The sequence below is a fragment of the Bubalus bubalis genome, chromosome 11, assembly GCF_019923935.1.
Source record: "Bubalus bubalis isolate 160015118507 breed Murrah chromosome 11, NDDB_SH_1, whole genome shotgun sequence".
NCBI lineage: Eukaryota > Metazoa > Chordata > Mammalia > Artiodactyla > Bovidae > Bubalus > Bubalus bubalis.
In genome coordinates, this window is record NC_059167.1 from 56,731,522 (window position 1) to 56,749,084 (window position 17,563).

The following is a 17,563-nucleotide window of genomic DNA, read 5'->3' on the forward strand; positions in this document are numbered from 1 at the left end:
CCTTTAGTCTTTCCCAGCATCAGGGACTTTTCCAGTAGGTTGTCTCTTGGCATCAGATGACCAAAATACTGGAGCTTCAGCTTCAGCATCAGTCCTCCAAAGAGTATTCAGGATTGATATCCCTCCTTTAAGATTGACTGGTTTGATCTCCTTGCTGTCCAAGGGATTTTCAGAGTTTTCTCCAGCACCACAGTTCGAAAGTATCAATTCTTTGGCGCTATGCCTTCTTTACAGCTCTCATAACCGTACGTGACCACTGGGAATACCATAGCCTTGACTATATGGACCTTTGTCGACAGAGTAATGTCTGCTTTTCAACACGGTATCTAGGTTTGTCATAGCTTTCCTGCCAAGAAGCAATCAACTTCTGGTTTCATGGCTGCAGTCACCATCCGCAGTGATTTTGGAGCCCAAGAAGAGGAAATCTATCACTACTTCCACTTCTTCCCCTTCTATTTGCCAGTAAGCAATGAGAGGTAATGCCATGATATTAGCTTTTTTTTTTTTAATATTTAGTTTTAAGGCGGCTCTTTCACTCTCCTCCTTCACCCTCATCAAGAAGCTCTTTAGTTCCTCTTTGCTTTCTGCCATTAGAGTGGTATCATCCACATATCTGAGGTTGTTGCTGTTTCTCCTGCTTGTTTTGATTCCAGCTTGTAACTCATCCAGCCCGGCATTTCTCATGATGTGCTCAGCATATAGGTTAAATAAACAGGGTGACAGCAGATAGCTGTGTTGTACTCCTTTCTCAGTCTTGAACCAATCAGTTGTTCCATACAGGGTTCTAACTGTTGCTTCTTGACCTGCATACAGGTTTCTTAGGAGACAGGAGAGATGGTCTGGTATTCCCATCTCTTTAAGAACTTTCCACAGTTTGTTATGATCCACACAAAGGCTTTAGGGTAGTCAATGAAACAGCTGCTGCTGCTAAGTCACTTCAGTCGTGTCCGACTCTGTGCGATCCCATAAATGGCAGCCCACCAGGCTCCCCCGTCCCTGGGATTCTCCAGGCAAGAACACTGGAGTGAGTTGCCATTTCCTTCTCCAAAGCATGAAAATGAAAAGTGAAAGTGAAGTCGCTCAGTCGTGTCTGACTCTTAGCGACCCCATGGACTGCAGCCCACCAGGCTCCTCCATCCATGGGATTTTCCAGGCAAGAGTACTGGAGTGGGGTGCCATTGCCTTCTCCGCAATGAAACAGAGGTAGATGTTTTTCTGGAATTTCCCAGTTTTCTCTATGATCCAGTGAATGTTGGCAATTTGATCTCTGGTTCCTCTTCCTTTTCTAAACCCAGCTTGGACATCTGGAAGTTGTTGGTTTGCACGGTGCTGAAGCCTAGCATGCAAGATTTTAAGCATGACCTTACTAGCATGGGAGATGAGTGCAATTATCCTATGGTTAGCACATTCTTTAGTACTACCCGTCTTGGGAAATGGAATGAGGATTGACCTTTTCCAGTCCTGTTACCACTGCTAGATCTTCCAGATTTGCTGACATATTGAATGCAAAACCTTGATGGCATCATCCTTTAGGGTTCTGAGTAGTTCTACTGGAATTCTTTCGCATCACTAGTTTTATTAACAGCAGTGCTCCCTAAGGCCCACCTGACTTCACAATCCAGAATATCTGGCTCTGGCTGACTGACCACACCACTGTAGTAATCCAGTTCTTAAAGATTTTTTTTTTTCAATTCTTCCGTGTATTCTTTCCATCTCATCTTGATCTCTTTAGCGTCTACTAGATCTCTACTGTTTCTGTCCTTTATTGTGCCCATCTTTGGGTAAAATATTCCCTTGATATTTCCAGTTTTCCTGAAGAGATCTCTAGTCCTTCCCCTTCTGTTGTTTTCTTCTAGTTTTATGCACTGTTCATTGAGGAGGGCCTTGTCTCTCGGTGGTATTCTCTGGAACTCTGCATTTAGTTGGGGGTACCTTTCACTTTCTCTCTTGCTTTTCACTTCTCTTCTTTCTTCAGCTATTTGTAAAGCCTCCTCAGATAACCACTTTGCCTTCTTGTATTTCCTTTTCTCTGGGATGGCTTTGTTCACTGCCTCCTGTACAATATGACGGACCTCCATCCATAGTTCTCCAGGCACACTGCTAACTAGGTCTAATCCCATGAATCTATTTGTTACCTCCACTGCATATTCATAGGGGATTTGATTTAATTCGTTCCTGCCTGGCCTAGTGGTTTGCCCCGCTTTCTTTAGTTTAAGCCTGAATTTTGCTATAAGAAGCTAATGATCTGAGCCACAGTCAGCTCCAGATCTTGTTTTTGCTGATTGTATACAGCTCTTTTGTTGATTATGAGGGCTACTCCATTTCTTCTATGAGGTTCTTGCCCACAGTAGTTGATATAATGGTCATCTCAATTAAATTCCCATCCATTTTAGTCCACTGATTCCTAAGATATCAATGTTTATTCTTGCCATCTCCTGGTTGACCATGTCCAATTTACCTTGATGCATGGACCTAATATTCGAGGTTCCTATGCAGTACTGTTCTTTGCAGCATGGAATTTTCATCACCAGACATGTCCACAACTGAGCATCATTTCTACTTTGGCCCAGCCACTTCATTCTTTCTGGGGCTATTATTAGTTCTCCTCCACTCTTCCCCAGTAGCATACTAGACACCTTCCAACCTGAGAGACTCATCTTTCGATGTCATATCTTTTTGTCCTTTTATACAAGTCATGAGGTTCTCATGTAAAGTATACTGAGGTGGTTTGGCATTCCCTCCTCCAGCAGATCATGTTTTGTCAGAACTCCCCGCTATGCCCCGCCCATCTTGGATGGCCCTATGCGTGGCTTGTCACTTCATTGAGTTACACAAGCCCCTTCGCCATGACAAGGCAGTGATCCAAGGGGATGACGATGTCTAATGATTATTAATTTCCACCAGTTATAGTTGTAAGGAGTAACCAACAAATAGGCTTTCATTTTTTGAAGTTTTGTGAACAAATCTACAATGTAATTTCTGCCAGCTTAAGTGCTTTTTAAATCACTAAGTCAAATGACCAAATCGATCATACCATTTGACCTTGAAACACCACTTGGAGAAATGGGTTCCAAGGAAACAAAAATATGAGATATATATTTATAAATACATACATTTTATGTATTGTGAAATATAAAAAATAAAGGTGCATATGCAGATGTTTAGAACTGAGCTTCATATTGTAGTTAAAACTGGAAGCAGCCCAAATGCCTGCCCATGGGCCAGCACTGGGAGGGTCGTGCTGCAGCCACACCACTGACACTGGGAATGGTCATTGTGAAGATTGGAGCTGATGTCCAGTTCATCACAAGGGCACCATCATGCTAGTTGTTAAAATACTGAAATAGCAAAAGCAATAAAAGCAAAAATAAATAAGTGGGACTATATAAAACTAAAATGCTTCTGTGCATCAACAAAGTGAAAGGCAACCTACTGAATAGCAGAAAATATTTGCAAATCACATATCTGATAGAGGGTTAGTATCCAAAATATTTAAAGAACTCATACAGCTTAATGGCAAAAAGGCAAACAATCTGATTTTAAAATGGGCCTATTTGAAAAGACATTTTTCCAAAGAAGACATATGGATGGCCAATAAAAGGGTGTTCCACGTTCCACATCATCAGGGAAATGCAAATCGAAATCACAACATCACGTCATACCTACTAGAATGGCTGTTATTGGAAAGACAAGAAATAAGTCTTGGCAAGGATGTGGAGAAAAGGGAGCCCATGTGCACTGTTGGTGGGAATTAAATTGGTGCAGCCTCTATGGAAAAGAGTATGGTGGTTCCTCAAAAAATTAAAAATAGAACTTCCATATGATCCAACAATTTCACTTCTGAGTATATATCCAAAGAAAATGCAAATACTAACTTGATATCTGCACACCATGTTTATTGCATTACTTATGGTAGTCAGGACATGGAACTAAGACAAATATCCATTGGTGGGCAAATGAATAAAGAAGATATAAGATGTATATACACATATATGTGTGTGTGTATATGTATATATCTCAAATATATAACAGAATGTTAGTCATAACAAATAACAAAATCTTGGCATTTAGGACAACACAGATGAACCCTGAGGACATTATGTGAAATCAGAGAGGGAGAGAGACAAATACTACACGATCTCATATGTAGAATCTAAAAAGACAATAAAACACCCAAGCTCATAGACACAGAGAAGTTGGTAGTTATCAGCAGTGGGAGTTGGGGCAGGGTGGAGGTGGGGAATAAGCAAAATGAGTGGAGGGGGTCAAAAGGTACAAGCTTTCAGCTGTAAAATAAGTCACCAGGATGTGATATTCAGCATGGTGACTGTAGTTGATAAAACTGTATTGCATTCTTGAAAGTTGCCAAGAGAGTACATCTTAAAACTTCTCATCACAAGAAAAAAAAAATACTAGTAACTAAGGGGACCTATGTTAACTAGACTTATGGTGATCATTTCACAGTGTATACAGATATTGAATCGTTATCTTGTACACCTGAAACTAATATTAATGGATCAATTAGATCTCAATAAAAATAAGCTTTAAAAAATACTGAAGTAATTCCATACGGTTTGAAATAGTAGAGGCTGAGTGTCCCCCTGGATCCTCCCTGACCCCTCCACTAGATCTTCCTGGATCTCCTATCCAGCAACCAAATGTGAGTGCCCGGTCCAACAGGACTCTCCAGGATCCCACCCTGTGCCGTGGTCAGTACACATCCTAGAACCAGTTATTATTAATAAATATTTTTAAACCTCCCCTGGCTAAGATTCTGTACCTTTACAAAAAAGTTGCCTTATTTTGGAATGAGACAAGAGATACAGGGATAAAGAGAGAGACATTATATGACTTAGTAAGAAAAATGGAGTAGAACTTGGTATAATGAATGCAGTTGACCCTCCCTATCTGTGGGTTCTGAATTCATTTTATTTAAGGGACTTGAGCATCCTCAGATTTTGATATCCATGGGGATCTTGGAACCAATAACCTCTGGATCACGAGGGAGGATTCTATGGGAATAGCAATGACACAAACTTATATTTGCATAACCAAGAGTCTATAAATATTCAGTAAATTAGGGTAGGAGATTTGAAAATATTATCAGGTGCGCTCTCAATGTCCTTTCCCTCTCTTTGCTTCTTTTTTTCTTTTTAAGACTTTCTTTATGTGGACCATTTTTAAAGTCTTTATCAAATTTATTGATACAATATTGCTTCTGTTTAATGTTTCATATTTTGGTTTTTTGGACCCAAGGTATGTGGGGTCTTAGCTCCCCGACTAGGGATCAAACCCACACCCCCTGCCTTGGAAGGCAAACTCTTAACCACTGGACCACCAGGGAAATCCAGTCCTCTTTGCTCTTTTAAAGCAAAGTCCTCTTTGTTTCTTTAAAGAAAACTGTAATTTTTGTTCACTCTCTTCTTGCTCTTCTGGTAACAAAGTGGTTTGGGGAAGGCTGAGCCTGGAGATGGTGTGGGTGGGTAGAGGTGCAATCTAGAATTCCTGAGCCCAGCATGGCAGCTCATTACTCTGGCCATATGGTGAATTGGTGTGGGCTAGTGACACAGTCTGGCCAGGGAGGTGGAAGGAAAGTTGGCTAGGAAAATTCTAGCAAGACTTTCTTTTCCCATCTAAAAAGAGACCATGACAGGAATATCCCCTTTATTTCCTTTGAGGATATCTTGCTCAAACATAAGGGAAACATCTTGTATTCTCAAAGGGAAAGCTAACAGAATTTCAGAGAACACAAATCTTAGCCAGGACGTCTTTGAGCTGCTAAATTAATCAGCCCTGGATCAGCTCTATTATTAGCCTTTGTGTTACTCTCTAAGCACTTTAGCTGGACTTGCTGGTATTTGCAGAGTCCCACTAGAATGCGTGCTATCTGTTCACTACTGCATCTCTGTGATCTGTAACACTGCCTGGTACACAGCAGACTCACCATAAATATTTGTTGAAGGGATAAATGAGTAAAAAATATCCTCATTGATGTAGGAGGGTGTTCAGTTTTTCAACGGTCCTGGTGTTAGATTTGTTTGTTTTAAACATCCAGTCATCGTTGTTGACTGTCCATTGTCTCCAGTGCCTCAGTGTTATGAAAAGTGACAGGCCTGGATTTGAATCTGGATCTGCTACTTACCAGTCAAGTATCCTTAGGCAAATTATGCATCTTCACTGAGCACACCTATAAAATGAGCACTGCTGCTGCTGCTGCTGCTAAGTCACTTCAGTCGCGTCTGACTCTGTGCAACCCCATAGACAGCAGCCCACCAGGCTCCTCCGCCCATGGGATTTTCCAGGCAAGAGTACTGGAGTGGGGTGCCATTGCCTTCTCCGTAAAATGAGCACAACCACCACTAAATTATAAGGTTGTTGTGAGGCTTGGAGGAGAAGTGGCCACAGAGCCTGGCACATGGGACAGGATCATCAGTTGGTTTTGTTCCTCACTTCCCTGTATCTCTGTATCTCAGGTACCAGATCCCAGGAAGGCTGAGAGTCCCTTAACATCCCCAGGAATGGGACAGAGTAACATCATATACCTCCTGATATGCTACCCAAAGATGAACCCAGCATCACCTTTGGGGTACCCCAGCCAAGACTGTACAGCGTAAATCATCATAAGGAAACATCAGACAAACCTGAAATGAGGTATATTTTACAAAATACCTGGCCTAGATACTTCAAAAATGCCCATTGTTAGGAAAGACCAAAAAAAAGACCAGAGAAGTGTTATAGATTAAAGAATACTAAAGGGACATAGCAACTAAATGTAATGATGATCTGGGAATTTTCTTTGCTGTAAAGGGTTTTATAGGATAATTGTAAAGGATAATTTGTAAAATCTGAATAAGGTCTGTATATTAGATAATAATTGGTACCAAAATTAATTTCCTAACTTTGATAATTAGTCTCTAATTACGTAAGAGAGTGTCCTTGGTTTTAGAAAACATACACATTGAAGGAATAGAGGAGTATAATGTCTGCAAATAACTCATAAGCTATTCAGAAAAAAATAAAATCATACAAACACATAGCAAGGAATAGATCTAGAAGAAGGTTAAATAAAGCAAATGCAGGAAAACATTAATATTTTCCTTCACCAGGGAATCTGGGTGAAAAATGTGCTAGAATTCTTTGTCCTATGCTTGCAACTTTGCTTTAAGTTTGAAACTATGTAAAAAAAAAAATTACAAAAATTTTAAAGCAATACTAGAGCCACCTGTGGTTGGAAAAGAAGACTTCTAGGCTGAGTGAAAACTTGGGAAAGTATTCAGGAAGATGCCTGGGTGCTGGCGGGCCCATTTCACAGAAAGCTACATTTGAGCAGGTTTCAGAAAGAGGTGTCCGAGTCCTCCAGGTGGACCACAGGAGGAAAGACCTTCTAGTCAGCAGCCAATGGTATGGAAGAGCAGGGCGCTGGAGGGAGTTAGACGTGGACAAGGCTTGGCTGTGAGCAGTAAAGCTGGACATTCAGGTTGGGGACAAATTGCAAAGTATGAATACCCTGCTAAGACACTGGGACTTTATTCTGTGAGCAGGGAGTGGATGAGAAGATCCATGTTGGACGCAGTTGGGGAGGATAAATGGAGCGGAGGGGGGATGGGAGCCAGGCCACAGACAAAAATTGTACGATATTTGGGGAGTGAAACAAGATGCCAAGGATAGCATTTTGGCCAGAATGAGAAGGATGAGGTATACATCCCCCCACCTCCAACCCATGGGGAAGCAGATGGGCTCACCAGTCTTAGTGCTCTGATTCCAGCTCACTCTGCCTTGCAGAGGCCACAGGACACTGGACCTTCCAGCATGGGCAAGCCCCAGCAGGCTTGGTGGGTGGACCAGACACTGACACGTAGAACCAGGGGTGGAGGACCACGAGCCATCTCACAGTGGAAGGCCTTCACTAAATTAAAAAACGCCACCTCCATTCCCGGTCCTGGCCAGAGCGATCTCTCCCTGTCCTCTTAGTGTCTGCCTTCCCAGGATTGTACTGTGCTCTCCTTCTGGCTGCTGTGGCCAGTGCTGCCCTAGCTCCACCCCAGGAGGTAAAGGCCCCGCCACAAATGCTTCCTTTTATTGCCTAACAGTTGGGCATTTTCAAGTCAAATTGAGCCAGTCCATTCATTCACTATTCGACAAATATTTGCCTGGTGCTACTGTGTGCTTAAGAGACTTATCTGAGAGGAAAGAGGAAGTGGGTGGGGCAGGAACATGGCTGGGTGTATTGTAGCAAGAGTGGTTTTTCTCCTTGGCATTTGGTTTGCTATATCCAAATTAGACATTTGTTTGTCATCAAATGTGAAAGGAATTGTTATCTTTTTTAAGTCATTCCTGGCTTAATGAGGGTGCAGCCAGGCAACAAGTAGCATCAAGGGGCATTCTGAGCAGCTTATTAAACACTCATGGAGCCAGATGATCCCCACGTGGCCTGGTGATTATCCTTAATGCATCTCTACTTTTTATTCATCCAGGGGCCTCTTCACAGTCAGGGTGGTTATGGTAGTGATGATGAGGATGAGCAGTTACTATGTGTCAGGCACTCAGCTAAATGCTTTCTGCACATTCTCTCCAACCTTAACCAGTTAATCCTGCAAGGCAGATGTTTTATGCTTGAGGAAATTAGGGTTCAGAGAGGTTGATGTGTTTGCCCAAGGCCACACAGCCAGTTAGAAGCAGAGCCTGTGTCTGAACTCAGGTCTTCTGGTCTCGAAAGGTTATGACCATTCGAGTGTCATGCCACCTCCTACCACTTAAAATGGGAAGGAAATTTCAGGTAAGTGAATAAAAGCTTTCCCCAAGGTGATGGTTCTCAAAACTTGAGCAAGAATCAGCATTACCCAGAGGGCTTATTAGAATATAGACAGCTGGGTCTGTATATTGATGCGGGCTTCCCATCAGTGGAAAAGACCTCACCTGCCGATGCAGATGTGGGTTTGATCCCTGAGTTGGGAAGATCCCCTGGAGAAGGAAATGGTTATCCACTCCAGTGTTCTTGCCTGGGAAATCCCATGGACAGAGGAGTCTGGTAGGCTACAGTCCATGAGGTTGCAGAGTTGGAGGTGACTTAGCAACTAGACAGCAGGAAATATATTGAAGTGTGTGAGGCGGGCGCTTCTGATCAGCATCTCTGGCAAACCCAGGTGATGCTGAGGCCACCCTCGTCCAGGGACGGCTCTCAGAACCACTGCCCTGTGGGAGAACAGTGAGTTGACTCTGGCTCACCCAACCCTGACCCTGCCATTCAGTTCAGCTAGGAATCTCTCAAATCTCCCCATTTCCTGGGTCTGAAAAGGAAACTTAAGCAAGTGCCTCCCCACTTCTTCCCTGTCTTCTTGGGAGTCTGTGTGAGGCTGTAGGGGCACAGAGGGTCCCTGGCGGAGCCCTTTGCTCTCAGTGGTGTGCAGTCTCATCCACTCTCGGGTCACTGCCCTCTCTTTCTCTCTGACCCCACGGTCATTCCCAGGTCTCCCCAGCTTTCGCTTACTTGTTGATTCTCTGTGGACTGACCCTGCCTTCATCTCTGTGCTCAGGTGTGATGTGTGAGCTCTATCACCTTCAGCACCCTCTCCTGATCTGTAGGGGCACAGAGGTTGTCTCTGTTGCCTGAGATCCTTGTTCCTCTGGGAAGATCCACTTTCTAGCAGTTTGGTAACCTTCCCAAGTTATAGTTTAACATGGGAATGTGTGTTTCAAAGGCTCGTAGCCTTCTGGACGTGGAAGAGACTTAGCTGGGAGGAGGAAAGGAAGGAAGTGAGCACTTTTTGAGAATCTGCCATGTGTCAGCACGCAGCCAAGGGCTTAGTAGTATGTGCCACCGTGTTTACTCTTCACAGTAACCCTAAGAATTCGGGCCTGTGTGTGTGTGTTTTATAATCTCCATGAACAGTGGAGAAAACAGAGATTCTAGGAAGTTATGATCAGACAGCTAGGATCTGAGCCACAACATGACCCCAGGTCTGTCCCTGCTCTTTCCACCACCACTGACCCATCAGTTCACTTCATTGATGTTCTCTCTAACACAGAGATGAATTTATTGAGCTCGGCCCACACATGAGGCCCAAAGGCTGACCTTCTAACACAAACCCTGGGTCAGTCATGCAGTGGTCAGTGCTGGGAGCTGCCAGGCAGTGGTGCGAGGAGCTGGGAGCAAGGCCATTGTCAAGTGCTAAGTGAGCAGGGGAAAGGTATCAGGACTCTGGAAGGATTGGCAGGAAGAGCTTCTGGGAGCAGGTGAAGGCAAACAGCACAGGGGTTTCCGAGGAAGAAGCCGCCACCCGCCGGGCCCTCAGCTTAGGCCCAGCTAATTGCTGTGCTGCTTTGAAGAGCAAGGTGCCAGCCTTCCCGGCCAGGTTGTGGGCTTGGGGAAAGGCAGCTTCGGCCTGGCGCATCTGTCAAGTGCGTACTGTTGTGCCCAGCATTATGAGGCTACGCTTTAAAAAATAAAATTTATTGTCATCAAAGAGCTAACAGTTCAGGGATAGGTGCAAGCAACTAACAAAACCCAGCCAGATAAATATGGTTTTTCGAATAGTTAGTTAGTTTGGCTGCACTGGGTCTTAGTTAGGGCATGCAGAGTCTTTTAGTTGAGGCATGTGGGATCTAGTTGCCTGACCAGGGATCAAACCTGGGCCCCCTGCATTGGAAGAGTGCAGTCTTAGCCACTGGGCCACCAGGGATGTGCCTGTATGATTTTTAATATGGTGGCTTAGAACATATGCATTTGACATCCTGGGATCCTCCAAGGGGCACAGCCGCAGGGGAGCAAGGAGGGGCCCTCTCTTAATGGTTCTGTCTTCCACACCCAGTGCTTCATGGATCCTTGGTGCACCCCATGGGGCGCAGAGGAGGGAGTCCTGCCTGCCCCTCGGTGGGTGGGTGAGGCTCCCCAGAAGTGTGGTAGTTAGTTGGACTTGAGGGAATAGATAGGAGTTCTTTGTGCAGAAAAGAGGAAGAGGAGGTTACTGCACTGCACATCCTGAACCTTGATTTCGGTGTCGTAAGCACTTTTAGCCTTAGCTGCCAGGAGCAGGGCGTGGGATGGGCCTCTCAGCCTCTTCCATTCCGATTGAAAAGCCCCTGCTCTTTGTGTACACATCTTCCTGTGACAGTTCCCTTCAGAAGAGTTGGAAGGTCTAAAGTGCTGGCATCTCGGGGTCTGGTGGGTGAGCTCTTGGTTGACTCAGGCTGTCTTGGGGACGAAAGTTAAGATCCATTTCCTTTTTTCCCTCTCTGCCATCCATTTTTATTCAGCGGCTACCTTCCTCGAGTCCACCATGTAATGACTGTGGCAGACCAGGGACAAGTGAGGGAGGAGCCATCAACCATGCCTGTCATCTGTCCTTGTTAAGTCACCGAAAGAAAATGTTAGCTGTGAGTCAATGAAAAATCGAGCATGAAGCCAGAGGAGACTTTTAAATGTGTCTCTTAACGAGTGGCGAGTGAAAGCAAGTTCTGGACTGGAGTTCAGCAGGGTGACTTCACCCTAGGTAGCTGGGGTAAACAGGAGCTAGGAAGATGCAGGGAAGGACTCTCAGAAGGATGTCAGACATCAGCTGGGCGGTGGTGGCTGGGGAGGGAGAGCCTCAGGCTGCCAGATGGTCACCCAGCTCAACTAGCACTGAGAGGAGCTTTGGAATGAGGGACAACCAGTCCTCCACCCCCAACAGCCCCTCTCTGGGGTCCTCCGTGTCTGAACGCTGCTGGAGGAAAGCTTAGTACAGCGCCCATGGGGAGACCGCCGCTTTTGGTAGTCCTGACTGAAGCAGGTGAAGAGTCTGGCCCTCCTGCTCTCAGCCACACCCAGATGAGGCCATGGCCAGGAGCCAGATGGTGATGACTCAGGCGAGGGAAGCCCCAGCAAAGTTACTGCAAACCAGTTATGCAACCTCCTACTGTGATCAACCTCCCAGCCCGCCTTCCTCACCCTAACCAAGTGGAGCGCAGGCGTACTCTCTGTGTGGGAGGAATGATACTGAAATTATAAACTGCACAGTGACTGAGATTTTAATAACCAGGTTGAACTGCAAGCCTGGACAACGTTAAGGGGACCCAGATAAGTTGCTGGCTCTGAGGCAATGGAGAGATCCTGGGCCAAGAAGGGCTAATGCAAGGATGGGAAGAAAGCTAGTTTCGTGTTGGCCCACATAAGGGTGATTATGAAAACAAACCCACCAGACTCTTGGGTTATTTTCTTTTTTGTCTTTTAATTGAGGTGAAATTCACATAACATGGGATTAAGTATTATAATTGTGTGCACTTCAGTGGCATTTAGTACATTCCCTAGGTTGTGCAACCATCACCTTTAGCAGGTTCCAAGGCACAAAGAATTTTCATCACTCCTTGGGGTTGTTTTGTTTTCTAATTGGCTGCAGTGGGTCTTTGTTGCTGCATTTGGGCTTTCTCTAGTTGTGGCAAGCAGGGGCTACTCTCTAGTTATGGTGCATGGACTTCTCATTGTGGTGGCTTCTCTTGTTTCAAAGCACAGGCTTTAGGGTATGCAGGCTCAGTAGCTGTGGTGCACGGGCTTAGTTACCCCATGGTACACAGAATCTTCCTAGACCAGGGATCGAACCCACGTCCCCTGCATTGGCAGGTGGATTCTTTATCATTGGATAACCAGGGAAGTCCTTTGGGGTTGTTTTTATGCCCTTGTTATAGAAGTGATATTAAGGCTCAGGAAAGTGAAGTGAGTGATCCAAGTTCATCAAGTCTAGTAGAGACCAGACTTGAACCCAATCCTCTAACTCCCCTGGAAGGAGGGAACCTTGTTTTCAGACTTTGGTTAACAGCCTCTGAACTGACTCCCTGTCTTCTCGTCTCCCCTGCCTCCCGTAGTCTTACACATAATTAGTAGATTCATCTCTTACAGCCAGGTTTCCCATCTCAATCTCCCAATGGGTCCTCATTAGCATCTAAATAAAGTCTGAACTCCTTTATCCACTGTAACCTTTATGTTGATGTAATCACCAAGCAACTTGTTTCTCTCCAGTGTATGGTTGGTCCATGGGAAATGCTCTTGCATCCTCACCTGGCAACTCTGGGACTAGAGGCCAGTCTGAGCACAGCCCCTCTCCTTTATCTTGTCCATCAACTGCCAACCACCTTGCATTTGCCCTTTAGATTTCTTAGGCAAGATCTGACGCCAACGCCGGCTCCAAAAACAGTAAGAAATATGTATTGGGTTCTCTGAGTGTTGCCCCTGGAGCCCCTCCTCACTTGACTCAAGGGGAAGGACAGGAACCCCCCTATTTATTTAGCTTATTATTATTAACTAAATTATTTTATAGTCAAATAGAGCATGCAACACAGATAGATGCCAGTGTATACATGTTAATTGAAAAGATATTCATGGTGTGTTGAGACATGCCGAAAGGTAAAATCCTATATATAGTGTATAATTCTGTCAGAAAAATATATATAAATAGACCATATATATGTTTTGAACCCAGACATATATTTGTATAAAAAAAAGGTCTGAAAAGATAAAATGTTAATGATAGTCCTCTCTAGGTGGTATAATACAGAGTGGCCTTAATTTTTCCCTTTTGCTTATTATTTACTCAGGTTTTTTTTTTTCTATAAAAACATGGCCTGTAAGGAAGAGAATACCGAAGAGGAAAAGGGTTTCTGTAGTGCTTGGTTCACACTCCTCGATGTGGCTTATGTTACAGCTAATTGTGTGTATGCATCTGCTGTCCCTTCACCTTGGGGACGTGGATGTTGTCCCGTTCGTTTTGTCTTCTCCATGACATCTCCATGACAAGCTCAAGAGTTATTAGCCAGCTAATAAGTAGACTCGGGCCCTTCTGTCTCTAACCCCTCCTGTATGATCAGGCTGGTGTAGGTCTCTGATCCCAGCCCCTCAGCCACCCTCCAGGTGGTTGCCCTCTGAATCCATGCCAGTCCTGGGTTCCCGAAGTTTCCTCCCAGGCAGGTGCCAATGAGTAAAAGACATACACAGCTACCTTCCCTGTTTCCCGCCTTCCCTAGGCCCAAGTCAGAGAAAGAAACAGCAAGTCTGTAGACCCGGAAACGCTCCTGTGCTTGTGGGTTTCTTCTCAATATTATTTCATTCCTGTAAGGTGATGTTCCATTGCCAGGGCAACCAGGAGAGGGCCCTGCACATAGCAGCCGCTGCCTCGACCTTAACTATTTTCTTCAACTCCCACTGGCTTCTGAGCTCACTTCACATTTGTGGTCACAAGAATGTAAACATTCTTCAGTCTGCTGGGATTTTTCCTTCATCTTGTTTTATTTCCCTTCCTAAGGTCTGGCTGCCAGGTATAGTTTCTGCTGCAAAGTACTGGCTGAAGGCATTTTATTTTTACCAGCTAAACTTGGTAACTTTTATTCTTCCCATACTGTCTTGAGGCTCAGTCAAAATAGATGAGTATGTATTTTCCATGTATGAGCCAAAATGTCAGAACTGGACATATCCAATTGGGAGAATGCTGGTTGGAACAGCTTTAACTGTTTGTTTTTCCCCCTTGCTTTATATTTTTTCCCTTGGTTTTCCTTTTCCAGCTCCATCCTGGCACAAACACATGTTTCCAAACTACTCTGTAGGAGCAACTCTCTGTGACGCTGAAACCGGGCAGGACCCTGTGGGGCCCTCCTGGGAACAAAAACCCCTCGTGTGCCCTGTTTCTTGCTTGTAGGAAAAGGCTTTAGTCTCCTAGGCCTTCCCTGAGCATCAAAGAGCAAACTCATGCATTTGCTAAGTAGGAAAGAGAGGGAACGCAGAAACAAACAAACAAACAAAAAACAGTTGAAGGAGGAGAGTAATGATAATAGCTCAGTAATAGAACAGAGTCCTGATTCCTCCTCAAGGGGTATACATCATCTGATACACATCTTGGATTTGTTCTGTAGGAACTAAGACATTCATCCCCCAACCGAGGTGGAAGGTGGCAACTACGCTGAGGAAAAGCACTTAGAACCACAAGGCTGATGATTGAGACTCCTGAAATATCGCCCTGTTACCTCCTCACCGCCAACCAATCAGAAGGAAATCATGCACACTCCAGCCATCACCCCAAACATTGCATTTAAAAAGCCTTCCCTGGGGGGACACATATTTTTTGAGAGGCAGGAGCCTGCTTTGTCCTCCTTTGGCTGCCAAAGCAATAAAGATATTCAAATACTTCACCAAAAACTCTGGGGCGGGGGCGGGGTGGGTGGGATCTTTACCTGAAAGCTATGGTGGAGTTTAGGTCTTTTGAGCATGCGATGCCTGTTCTCTTCACTTGGTGCCTGGAACTAACGATGTACTTTCCTACACCACAACCTACTCTTGGTAAATTGGATTTGCTGCATGAGGGATGAGCAGACCCAAGTTGGGTTCTACAGCAGCACAGCCTATTTGGGGTAAGATGTGAGTGAATTCTGCCTCTCCTGGTGAAGCTCAGTGGTCTTATTCCAGAACTGAAGTTAGTTAGGTCCAAGCAAAGGAGTGTGAGCCACTCATGCTCAAAAGACCTAACTCCCCCATAGATTTCGGGGAAGGATTTTCAAAGGCAAAATTTAGGGTGAGGGATGCAGGGTGTGTGACTTTTTTCTGATTGGTTGGTGATAAAGTAGCAGGGCAGTGTTTCAGGAATTTCCATCATCAGCCTTCTGGTTCCAACCAGTCTGGGGTCTATGTGATTGTGTTCAGTGTGTAGCAGTCAACATCTACATGGTGGTGACTTGGTGGGGAGGGAGGGAGGAGTCTTAGTTCCTGCAGAACAGCTCGAAGATGCATATCAGATTGCTCTGTGTATCCCTTGTGGAGGAACTGGGACTAGGCCTGGGACCAGGTATAATAGTTTTATTGCTGAACTATTATCTTTACTTTCCTGGTTTAACTGCTATCCTTTGTTTTTGCATTCCCTCTCTTTCCTACTTAGTAACAGCCTGAGTCTGCTCTTTGGACCTCAGGGAAGGCCTAGGAGACAAAGCCTTTTCTATGAACAATAAAGGGGAGAACGAAGTGGCTGTTGTACCCAGGAGTGTCCCGCACGGTTCTACTCAGTTTCAGTCCCCTCTTTTCATTGATACTGCTCAACCCCAAGGGGAACAGATGTGGGACAAGACAGGACTAAGGTTTTGAATTGAGAAGTTAGCCATAAACTCAACAGAGGAACTCGATTTCAGGGGGACTCAGTGTGACAGGCAAGAGAACTAGACCCCTCAATAATAATAAAACTCACAGAGCCTCCAATTCCCTCTCATTCCATCTCTTGTCTTAAAAATATCTGTGAATCAAACTCCATTTCTGAAATTAATTCCGTAACAAAGTTGTTTTCTGAGGAGCCAAGTTTCAGCAGGCTAAACACACTAGCCTTGCCCAGCATCTGGCACTTAACTGTTGAAAGGAATTAAATCTAATTAAATAGAATCAAAGCAAATGGAATTGGCTGATGACTAACCAGCCTTTCAAATTAGGGCCACTGGCCCTTTAAATGCAACCCTGATGAAGCGTGTCTAAGAGGAGGCAAGCTCAGGGCTGGGGCCCCTTCCATAGTTTGTGGGGCGGGGATTCTCTTTGCTCTGTGAGTCCACTGTGGTTTCTCATAGTCGCTGCCTGTGGTGAGTAACTGGCTTTGAATCAAGTCAAAAGTGAGAGTCTCTGATGACAGCTGGATATGAGTTAGGCCTGGGTGTGAGAGTGTGAATGGAGGGGACTGGGGGAAAGAGGGAGGTAGGCTCCCCTAAAGTCAGTGAAGCAAACAGTCTAACTATCAGAAACATCCCTGGTTGCTCAGTCAGTACAGAATTCACCTGTAATGCAATGCAGGAGACCCAGAATTTGATCCCTGGGTCGGGAAGATCCCCTGGAGACGAAAATGGCAACCCGCTCCAGTATTCTTGCCTGGGAAATCCCATAGACAGAGAAGCCTGGTGGGCTACAGTCATGGGGTCACAAAGAATCAGACACAACTTAGTGACTAAATCAGGAACCACCTTCAGAAACATGAGATCATTAATGATATAAAATGAGCCATGGAACTCATGTTCCAGCCCTCTCTGGACAGATGCCTGTCCTGATAGTAGTTGAGCATAGCCAGACCCAGAGAGGTGTAGACAGGCAACCTCAGGGTGTGGCCTGACCCTGCACCTGGGGCTGGAAGGGAAGCGAAGGAGGAGAGTCAGTCACTGTGCTTGGTTATGCAATTAGTCTTCATGATGAATCTGAGACATAGACATTATTCCCATTTTATGGAAGGGGAAACTGACGCCCAGAAGGGTAAAGCAATACAATAGAAGGGATACCACCTTGAGAGACATACAGAACTGGGTTCTAGCATCTTGGCTGCCATCCCCTACCACCTGCATGACTTTGGGTAACTCCTTACCTGCCCTGCCCCTCAGACTCCTCGTCTGTGAACAGGAGATATTAGCATCTACCTCACAGAGTTGTCATGAGGATGAAACACAAAGAAAATGATGCGCAGAAACAAGACCCTGACACATGGGAGGTAGATTTCCCTTGAGTGTGGCTTCTCTTGCTCCTTTCCCAAAGTCAAGAAGTGGCAGGCTACCAGGTCACAGACTCAGATCACCTGTCCCTTTGAGAGGT

At 45.0% G+C, this 17,563-nt stretch overlaps 1 long non-coding RNA gene across 1 annotated transcript in view; it reads left to right on the plus strand.

Moving 5' to 3' along the window:
• LOC123328079 overlaps positions 1–15,157 on the plus strand; it is a 43,226-nt gene extending 28,069 nt beyond the window's left edge. Inside the window, exons 2-3 of the long non-coding RNA XR_006542823.2 lie at positions 6,474–6,651; positions 14,875–15,157. This is a non-coding gene — a long non-coding RNA (uncharacterized LOC123328079). The remainder of the gene's footprint in view (positions 1–6,473; positions 6,652–14,874) is intronic.
• Positions 15,158–17,563: the final 2,406 nt, after the last annotated feature.